Here is a 9,947-nt window from a genome sequence, read left to right as displayed (position 1 = left end):
CACTGAGCCACCCAGGCGCCCCTCCTCTAGTATATTTTTCATTTCATTAATTCTTCACCTCTAATTGGTCCTTTCTTATATTTTCTCTTTGTTGAATTTTACTGATTTCTTCCATTCTTCAGTGAGTATGTTTATGATCATTACTTTAAATTCCTTATCAGATATATTGCTTGTCACCATTTCATTTCCTTTTCTAAGATTTTTTTTTTTTTTAATCTGGAGTATATTCCCTCCTCCCCTCATTTTCTTGACTTCCTGTGTTTATTTCTATGAATTAAGCACTACAGCTACTTCTTCTAAATTTGAAGGAAAGGTCTTGTGTATGCCATTCTCTTTGTAGCCTGTGTATGCCTGGTGACTGGGTAGTTGGCTGGATCTATGGCTCGCATAGGCTAGGATCCCTAGGCACTGCCCTGGAGGGATAGCCAGAGTAAAAGTGGGCCTGGACTGGAGTGGTCCTGGAGTTCTTTGCAGAAAGGGTGTCCTGGCAGGACAGCTGAAGCTGAAATGGGTGAAAGTGGGGGTGCCCCAGGGCACTACATGCAGGGGGTACCCTGGTAGGGGTAGCTGGAGCCAAGGCAGGGCATGGGCCAGTATTTCTTAGAGGTGTTCTGCACAGGAGGCACCCTGGAAGGACAGTTCTTGTTAAGATGGACATGGGCCAGAATAATTCTGGACCTCTCAATGCAGAGGGTACCCCACCAGGAAAGCTGAAGTTGAAGTGGGTGCAAATCAGTATGTTCAAGTGTGGTCAGCATAGGGAGCACCCTGGCTAGGAACAGGCCAGGAATCCCAGGGCACTCCTACAAAGGATGCCCTCAGAGGGTGGCTGGGATTAAGAGCAGGCATAGGGCAGGAGTTCCTGGGGTCCTTCACATAGGAGGCACTCTAGCTGGGTGGCTGGAGCCAAAACGGGTGTGAGCCAGGAGTGCCCTAGCAAGCCATCTAAAGCCAAAGTAGTACAGGCATGCCTGGAGTATTCTGGGGGTACTTTGCACCTGAATCTCCTCAGCAAGATGGCTGGAACTGTAGTGAGTACAGACCAGGGGTGTCTCAGTATGTACTTGTTAAGATCACCTTTGTGGGATGGCTGGGGCTTGTGTGAGCCAGGGACTCACTAAGGCAATAGACCAGGCGAGGTGTACAAACCTTGCTCCCATCCATGCTATCAAGGTGGCAGGGGAAAAAAAAAAAAAAAAAACCCTTGGACTTACGAGTCCTTCTACCCAGCAAGAGTTCCAGCAGCTCTTCCAGTATTTGGTAGAGTTCCAGGGCTGGTTCCTTTATATACTAATTGCCCTTTTAAATTGCACCTTTTTTCTGTGCCCCAGGGCAGATGAATATGCTTATGGTGAAGTGGGGGAGACAGTGTCTTACATAGTCAAAGAATGAATCTCATGGACAAAGCAGAGTGAGTAAAGTGATTGAGTTTATCAAGCAAGGATACAGAAAAAGCTCTCAAGAGGGAGGGGGGTCCTGACAGGGTTGCCACTGGGGGCTTTTAGGGGTGGTCTTTTATAGAAAGCTTACCAGGGAACTTAAATCCTTTTAAGATCTCTATTGATAGGACCACTGAGTAAGGACTAGTGATAACATTTTCAATGGCTTACTTTTTAGGGTTTGGTAATTCTTTTTTGGTCACAAGTAGCTGGTATAACAAGACCCCACCTGTGATATCCAGGACAGAATGATCTGGTTTGTTCCCTTATCTCTAGTTTCCTTACACCTCCCCATTTTGGGGATTTTTGTGAACCTGATCATGTAGCCCTCTCCCTATCTCTGCCAACTTAGCCCTGCCTTGCTCAGTGGTCCCTCCTATTTTCCCTTCCCACCACAGTTTGCAGTGGTGGGAGTGGGAGTTCCCTTTACTACTGTGTCCCCATCTCTCTTGCCATTCTCAGTGTGGTCCATTTTTTCTTTCTTTTTTTTTTTTTTTTTTTTTTTTTTTGTATCATGAAAAAAACTGTATTTAGATTTAGCCAGCTGGACTAAATTTTTAATTTTGTTGGCAACATCCAAAGCATCATAGTCAGGGGCCAGCCAAACGTATGCCTTCTTCTCTCCATCAGGCCTGATTAAGGTGTTGACCTTGGCTACATCAATGTCATAGAGCTTCTTCACAGCCTGTTTGATCTGGTGCTTATTGGCCTTGACATCCACAATGAACACAAGTGTGTTGTTGTCTTCTGTTTTCTTCATGGCTGACTCAGTAGTCAGGGGGAACTTGATGATGGCATAGTGGTCAAGCTTGTTTCTCCTGGGGGCGCTCTTTCGAGGGTATTTGGGTTGCCTTCGGAGACGCAGAGTCTTGGGTCGTCGGAATGTGGGTGATGTGCGGATCTTCTTTTTTTTGTGACTGTGGACGCCTTTCAGCACCGCTTTCTTGGCTTTCAAAGCCTTTGCTTTGGCTTCGGTTTTGGGAGGGGCAGGGGCTTCCTTCTTAGCTTTCGGCGCCATCTTCGTAAAAGGCAGTGTGGTCCATTTTTTATTGTGTAGAAGCTATTCAGCCAGCCCTCAGTTCTTCTTCAGGAGGAATTGCTCTACAAATAGATATGGTGTGTCTGTATAGGAGGTGAGTTTGGGGTCTTCCCATATTGTGATCTTGGACCAGAACTCACCAATGATCTCTCAGTTCCCCAGCCTTAAAGGAGTAGCCTCTTGTAGGAGATCAATTTTACGATTGAACCCTGACCTAGCTATTGATTGCCTATTAAACCCTAATGATTATCCAAACAATCTATTTGTTCTTAGGTCTTGTTACACCATCAAACACTGGGAGCCACTATCAGTGTCCTAAAAGGGAAGATCTTAGCATCTAGGTTCAGGCTGACTGGTAGCAAGACCCACAAAGGTCATTTTTCTTTTTTTTTTTTTAATATTTTATTTATTTATTTGACAGACAGAGAGAGAGAGAGATATCACAAGTAGGCAGAGAGACAGGCAGAGAGAGAGGGGGGAAGCAGGCTCCCTGCTGAGCAGAGAGCCCCATGTGGTGCTCGATCCCAGGACCCTAAGATCATGACCTGAGCTGAAGGCAGAGGCTTAACCCACTGAGCCACCCAGGTGCCCCAAAGGTCATTTTTCATGGGAAGCCTGGAAGACAGGCCTTTATGAGTGTTCCCTTGGTGATGAAGTTTTAGAATATATAAGTTAGGTCTGGAGCCGATGACCAAGAAAGAATTCTTAAGATGTCTCTGGTGCAAAAGGTGATTTTACTAAAGCACGGGGACAGGACCCTTGGGCAGAAAGTTGCTGTCCTGCGATCCTGAAGAGGGGCTGATTATATACTCAGGAGTTGGGGAGATGAAGACATCTGCTTTCATTGATTATGCTTATTCTAACTCCTCAGGTCTTCCTAGTGAGCCTGATTATTCTTGACTGTACACTGTTCATTTTACTTGCAAACTTATTTAGGATATATTTTGGAGCATAAGAAAAAGGTTTGCAGGGGCACCTGGGTGGATCCATGGGTTAAAGTCTCTGCCTTCAGCTCAGGTCCTGATCCCAGGGTCTTGAGATTGAGCCCCGCATCCAGCTCTCTGCTTAGCGGGAAGCCTGCTTCCTCCTCTCTCTCTCTGCCGGCCTCTCTGCCTACTTGTGATCTCTGTCAAATGAATAAATAAAATCTTTAAAAAAAACGAAACGAAAAGAAAAAGGTTTGCACCACCAAACTGGGACCCTTATTTCATGTTCAAGCCTTGAAATTTATTTCCTTGCGGTACTGATGAGGGAGCAGAAGCCTGGCTGAAAACAAAGCAAAAGTTGGCACCTTGCACCCCCTCTCCACCTGCTCCCCTCGGTAATATGTGTCACATTCCTCAGGCACCCCTGGCTGCCCTAGAAGGAAAACAAATAGTTAACTTGCAGAGATCACAGTCCTGCAAGGCAGGAGTCTTCCTTGGTTTACAAATGTCCTTGAGATTAACAACAAAGAAGTTACCTTATCAATAGCCCAATTTCCAAAGGCTATTGGAACACAACTCAGTTCCTCAAGCCCTAATGTTGCCCTCCCCTCCATAAAAACTGAAGGAGGCTGAGGTAGAAGGAAAAGTAAATAAAGTTAAATTTCTTCATAACCCAAATCTCACTAACAAGGACACTTGATAGCAGGAATGTAGCATTCCACCAGGAGACTCCCAATTGTCTTTATGTTAGTGCCTCATTAGAGAGAAAAGTAGCCTTGGCTTGATAGTAACCAGGCCTTCAATATCCTGACAGTCTTCTTTACCCCAACAGCCCTTCTGAACACCCTTTTGTCCTCACCTATCCAACTTCTGTGTATATAACCAGCCACTCCTCACATCCCCAGGGCAGTAGCTCTTTCTGCCCATGAGTCCTGTCCCCGTGCTTTAATAAACCACCATTTTGCATCAAAGACGTCATAAGAACTCTTTCTTAGCCGTCAGCTTCAAACCTCACCCCACCGAACCTCACCTAGGTTCTAGAACTTCATCAATACCATCTCAAGTCGTGAGGGCCATGAGGGATTTTCTACTTCTGTGTTACTCTAGGAGTGATGGAATCCCAACTTATTTTGGGGGAAGTCCGCTATTAGATTCTGACTTCAATTAGACAAGGGCATTTAATTTCTATTCCTTTCACCAAAGAGGTTTTCAAAATGAAAGTTTAAATTTGCTGAAGTCACAGAAGTCCACAGGACAAAAACTGTTCTGAGATTTCCTTGTCACTCTGTTTCTGTTTCCCTTTCAATTTTTTGGCCAGCATTTCCTTGCTGTATTGTTTGCTCTTCATAGTTTCAAGAAGGACTATTTTAATGCTTTATTTTACCTTTTTGTTCTTTTTAGTTAAGGTTTGTCCAGATTACCAAGCCTGTCAATACTGGAAACTTCAAGTCTTCTTATTTCAGTCTCAAATTATTTTAAAGCAATAGGAAAAATAATGATAATAGACAGTAACTTCATGTTATTGCTATTTAAATGGAGAATTGGGACATTATATAAATAGAAATACCCTCTGCTCTGGATTTTTCTTCCATAAGGCTTAGCTGAAAACAAAAGGAAGGTGTGGCAAAATCTATGGAAGCAGTTTTTGTTTGTTTGTGTTTAGTGGAGTTGAAAAACTGCAAATACTATGCCAAAATATTGGGCCAAGAGTAACTAAAATGCAAGCATTATTCCATAGGTTCCTCATCCTACATACCACTTAAATCCATAACTTTAGAGAAATTCCCTGATGATTTCTTTTAGACAAAGAAGAATTTGTTTTAAAATGTTCATTTTTCTCCTGAATCTGTTTTTCTTGTTGCTATGAAAAACTCTGGCCAAGTCATCAATTCTGCATACCCACACAGTGAAAAAAAAATTTGATAAAATATGTTACTTGATACTTTGCAGGCAAGAAAAACAATTAATTGAATTTTTGGCTCCAGAGAACACAGCTATGGAGAGTCATAAGCTTCATATGAATACTTAGGCAAGGTGCAACCTCATTGCATGCAGTCATGTGGTTGGATATACAGGTGCACAGTTAGATCTATCGAGAAATTCCCCATTTTAACAATTTTTAGGTCTATAGAGAATGATGAGCCCAATCTGGTACTGATTAAAACTGGAGAAAAATAAAGGGAAACATGTTGAAAAATAAATGCTGAGCTACTGTTATCACTTCATTGGCAAGAGCAAAAGAGAGTTATTTAGCTTTTTTCCCCCCAAAAAAATCAATGTTAAAATTATAAAAACAATATATATGAAAAGGTCAAGGAAATATACATTTGTAAATCTGTACTTTTTCAGACTTTTAACTATACAAACATTCAATGCTCCTATGGAACTCTATTAACCATGTCTGAGATACAGATCTATCGATTATCGTTTTGTGTCTGTTTTTTCTTCTATGGGTATATAGAAATTTCTAGGTATATGAACTAAGGATATATAGGAATTTCTGTCAGAATGTAAAAATCTTATACACATGTCTACAATTACATGTCTATCTACCTCTCTACATTCTACATACTTTGGACAAGCCACTAACTCAGCATTTCTCAAACTAAGGAGTCTACACATATACTGTCATGCCATCCTTAGATTTCAAGCTTGAGGAATATTCTAACATGTAAAGGGATTCACTTTCTGATGATTAACTTGCTGAGAGTAATTCCTTGAATGGTAACATTGCATCACATTTTTTAAACTGTACCTATTACATACACACTCATTATAAGTGCATTAATTTCAATATCACTATTCCTGGAAAGTAGGTATTATGATAATTCCTATTTTACAAAATAAACACACACACACACACACACACACACACACACACACTGTACACACCACAATTCAGAGAATCTAATTTGACAGGCACAGAAGAGAGTGATAACTTGATTCAGCTCCTAAATGAGCTGGAATTCAAATACTAGTCTGTGTGGGAGAAATGCAGAAAACAGAGGAGTTTAAGGCAAAGCTAAGAAAACAAAAGGAAAGAAAGCATTATTGTCTCCATGGACGTAATCAGCCTTTGCATTTCTGGACAGAGATCTTTTTGGTTTGCGCTTAGCCACAGGTTTATAATCAGGTCAGATCTTATTACACAGTTGTAGATTGTATTCTTGTTCAAATTATTCATTACCCCCCCCCCTTTTTGAGGTGTCCTCTCCAAGGGAGGATTGTACATCTATGCTTCCTTGAAATCAGGCATGACCATGTGACTTATCTTGACCAGTAATAAATGAATAGAAGTGATCCGGACAAAACCTCTAAGAAGCAACTCAAGATCTATTGTGATTTTTCTTTTATAATCACTGGCATGAGTTTGACAATAACCATGATAGGGCTGCTTCTAGGCTGAGTACCAGAATAACGATGATAGAGAGGATACCTATAAACAGGCAGTGGACAAGTAATGTCAGTGAGAAAGAATTCTTCATTGGAACCACCAAGCTCTGGAGTCATTTGTTATTTTTGTTTTGGGAGGGGTCTAAATTTCTTGATTTCTAGAGTCTTGGTTTGCAAAATGGGATGATATTTCCTGTTTGTAGATGTTGTGAGCACTGGAAGAATTACATAAGAAAATGGGTTAAAGAACTGGACATATTCGTATGTATAATATCTCATAGTTACTATTTTATTTTTTTAAAGATTATTTATTTATTTATTTGACAGAGAGAGATCACAAGTAGACAGAGAGGCAGGCAGGGAGAGAGAGAGGGGGAAGCAGGCTCCCTGACGAGCAAAGAGCCTGATGCGGAACTCGATCCCAGGACCCTGAGATCATGACCTGAGCCAAAGGCAGCAGCTTAACCCACTGAGCCACCCAGGCGCCCTCATAGTTACTATTTTCCACTCTAGTGTCAAACCCTGTATTATCTAACAAGTAATCAGATATATCTGGGTTTTGTTATTTCTGAGGTAGCTGTTCCCTAACAAAAATAAGATATCATCCCCATGTCAAATTTGACAGTAAGCTAGTTTTTATGCAAGTCAAAATAATAGCAAAATACATTCTTAAACATTAGTAACTATCTGTCATGTATCAGTCACTGTGTTTAATGCTTGGGACACAGAAGTGTATACGTCTGCACACACATAGATTCCATCTTTTTTTTTCCCCCTAAAGAGCAGATAATCTAGTGAATTTATTAAACTTCATTAGTAATTTAAAGCTTTATAGACTAAGGGATAAACCTTGTGTAAACCAGCAATTGGAGTGACATGTTTGATTTTAACAGTTTTATGACCTTTCAGTAGGATAATTCCAACCATTAAAGTCATATTCTTAAGTAGATACCCAGTTGGACCTTCTACAATGGATAAATAGAATTCATTAGTAATTAAAATCATTGATATTAAATAATCATGCATATCTTTAAAGGATCACTTTCAAAAACATGATATAGTTCTTGTACTACCATGTCATATTTATACTAACCTCTTTCATTCAAAGTAAAATCGTTAAGCTTCAGCCTGGCCCAAATCTAAGGATACCAAGCTCCTTACCACTAAACTAAGAGTTAATTATAATTTGATGTTATATGTAACATGGCTGTGGGCATACTCATCAAGTTCTTAGATGTAAATTTCTTTGCCTATAGGGTCCATATTTTATTGGTTGGTTTTCGCAGCTCAGACACATTGTATCCCATCAGACATCAAAGACTTGGAGCAAATGGGGCACTTGAAATCACTTTATGAACTAAACTATCTGAGTGCATAGGGCAGAGGTAAGAGCATTACCAGTGAAACTTGGAAGCCCAGGTACAGTCTCGCATCTCCATGACTCTTAAGGGATCAAGAGTTATTAATTAAAAATACTAATTAGGCATCCACTGTGAACACAAGATTTATAGAGCATGCCACTGATATGGAAGGCACATTCTCTAACATCAAAGATCTTAGCAAACTGCTCTCTGAGCAAAAACTCTATTCCTAATTGTTATTACTGAGAATTGGGTGGGAGGAAGCAAAATCAGTATTCTCTAAATTCTTGGAAAGATTCACTGTGTGATATTCCATGTTTTCTATTGCAGAAAACAGTAAACAAACTTTCCTGCCAGTGTCAAACTAACATCACTAAGTTAGGTATTCTAAACATATGCTTTCACTTAGCTATCAGCACTACCTTTTAGCAAAAGATCTACCATGAGCACTGGCAAGCTTTTTTTTTTTAAGTCAAATAGAATGAAAGAATTTTTTGGGGTATAATGTTTTTGCTGCCAGATTCTCTCAACAAAATTAATAATTCAAGTGAAATACATAGCCAAAGGAATTGTATGCTTTCTCTCATTTGGACAAATGTTTAATTATCTGCAGATGTGCTGGAAACCTGTACAGAACTAAGATGCACTTACTTGCTACCATTTTATTTATTTTTTTTAAAAGATTTATTTATTTATTTATTTATTTGACAGACAGAGATCACAAGTAGACGGAGAGGCAGGCAGAGAGAGAGGAAAGCAGGCTCCCTGCTGAGCAGAAAGCCCGATGCGGGCCTCGATCCCAGGACCCTGAGATCATGACCTGAGCCGAAGGCAGCGGCTTAACCCACTGAGCCACCCAGGCGCCCGTGCAGAGCCCGCCCAGCGTGGGGCACGAACCATTTTAGATATAAATGCATCCCATGACTTCTTTCTGCATATTAAGAATTTTTTAAGGAAATATAAAAGTAAACATTCAAATTAAAAACCTCTGCAAATATAATCCTACAAAATAAAATGAATGTGAGTCAAAATGACCATTTTAGCAACCGATTCCTGAACCAACTTTTACCTCTATTGAATGAAACTGAGCTGTTGGAATTGAAATATTCACAACGTTCAAGTCTAAGTACACTTTCTGAAAATACAGAAAGGTTCATTGTGGGGTGGGGGGAAGTTTTGTTTCATTTTCCCCAACCATGACCTCCTTATTCAGTTTCTGAAATGGCTGTCTACTTTTAGCTCATTTCCCACCAAAACCTAAGATGTGTCTGAAATTTTAATTTGGCTGCTTACTCTTTTAGCTTCATCTGTCAACTATATCCTTAATATCACGTGGCAACAGTACTTCAGAGCTGCTTTCAAGCTGTGTGACCTGCAAATTGTACCTACCTTATAGAACCATGCATACAAGCCAACAAGGAATTTGTCCTCTCATTCATTCAAGAGCAAAGATGACTTTTAGAAGGGGTATATATTCAAAGTATTTCATAAGTTTTTTTCCTGTTGTAATAGATGTAATAGACTTTTAGAAGGGGTATATATTCAAAGTATTTCACAAGTTTTTTTCCTGTTGTAATAGATGCCATGTATCAGAATAAAACTTGATCATAGGCTAATGTTGACCAGCAGCATTATAGCTGTAAGCAAATATGGTAGCAATCCAAAGATCAGAAGTATAAGAGAAAACTTTGGTGGTCCTACTTAGCCCAGTGTTGATGTAGAAGAAAGTGGGAATACACACACATAACACACACACACAAACACACACACACACACACACAGAGTATTG

The 9,947-nt window shown here is 40.2% G+C and overlaps 1 pseudogene across 1 annotated transcript; it reads right to left on the bottom strand.

Moving 5' to 3' along the window:
* Window positions 1-1,815: 1,815 nt before the first annotated feature.
* On the bottom strand, window positions 1,816-2,457 carry LOC309859266 (large ribosomal subunit protein uL23 pseudogene; annotated as a pseudogene). The gene has a single exon. The product of its transcript is annotated as a large ribosomal subunit protein uL23 pseudogene (transcript).
* Window positions 2,458-9,947: the final 7,490 nt, after the last annotated feature.

The sequence above is a fragment of the Mustela nivalis genome (assembly GCF_964662115.1).
Source record: "Mustela nivalis genome assembly, chromosome: 1".
NCBI lineage: Eukaryota > Metazoa > Chordata > Mammalia > Carnivora > Mustelidae > Mustela > Mustela nivalis.
This window is presented reverse-complemented; position numbering and strand designations above follow the sequence as displayed.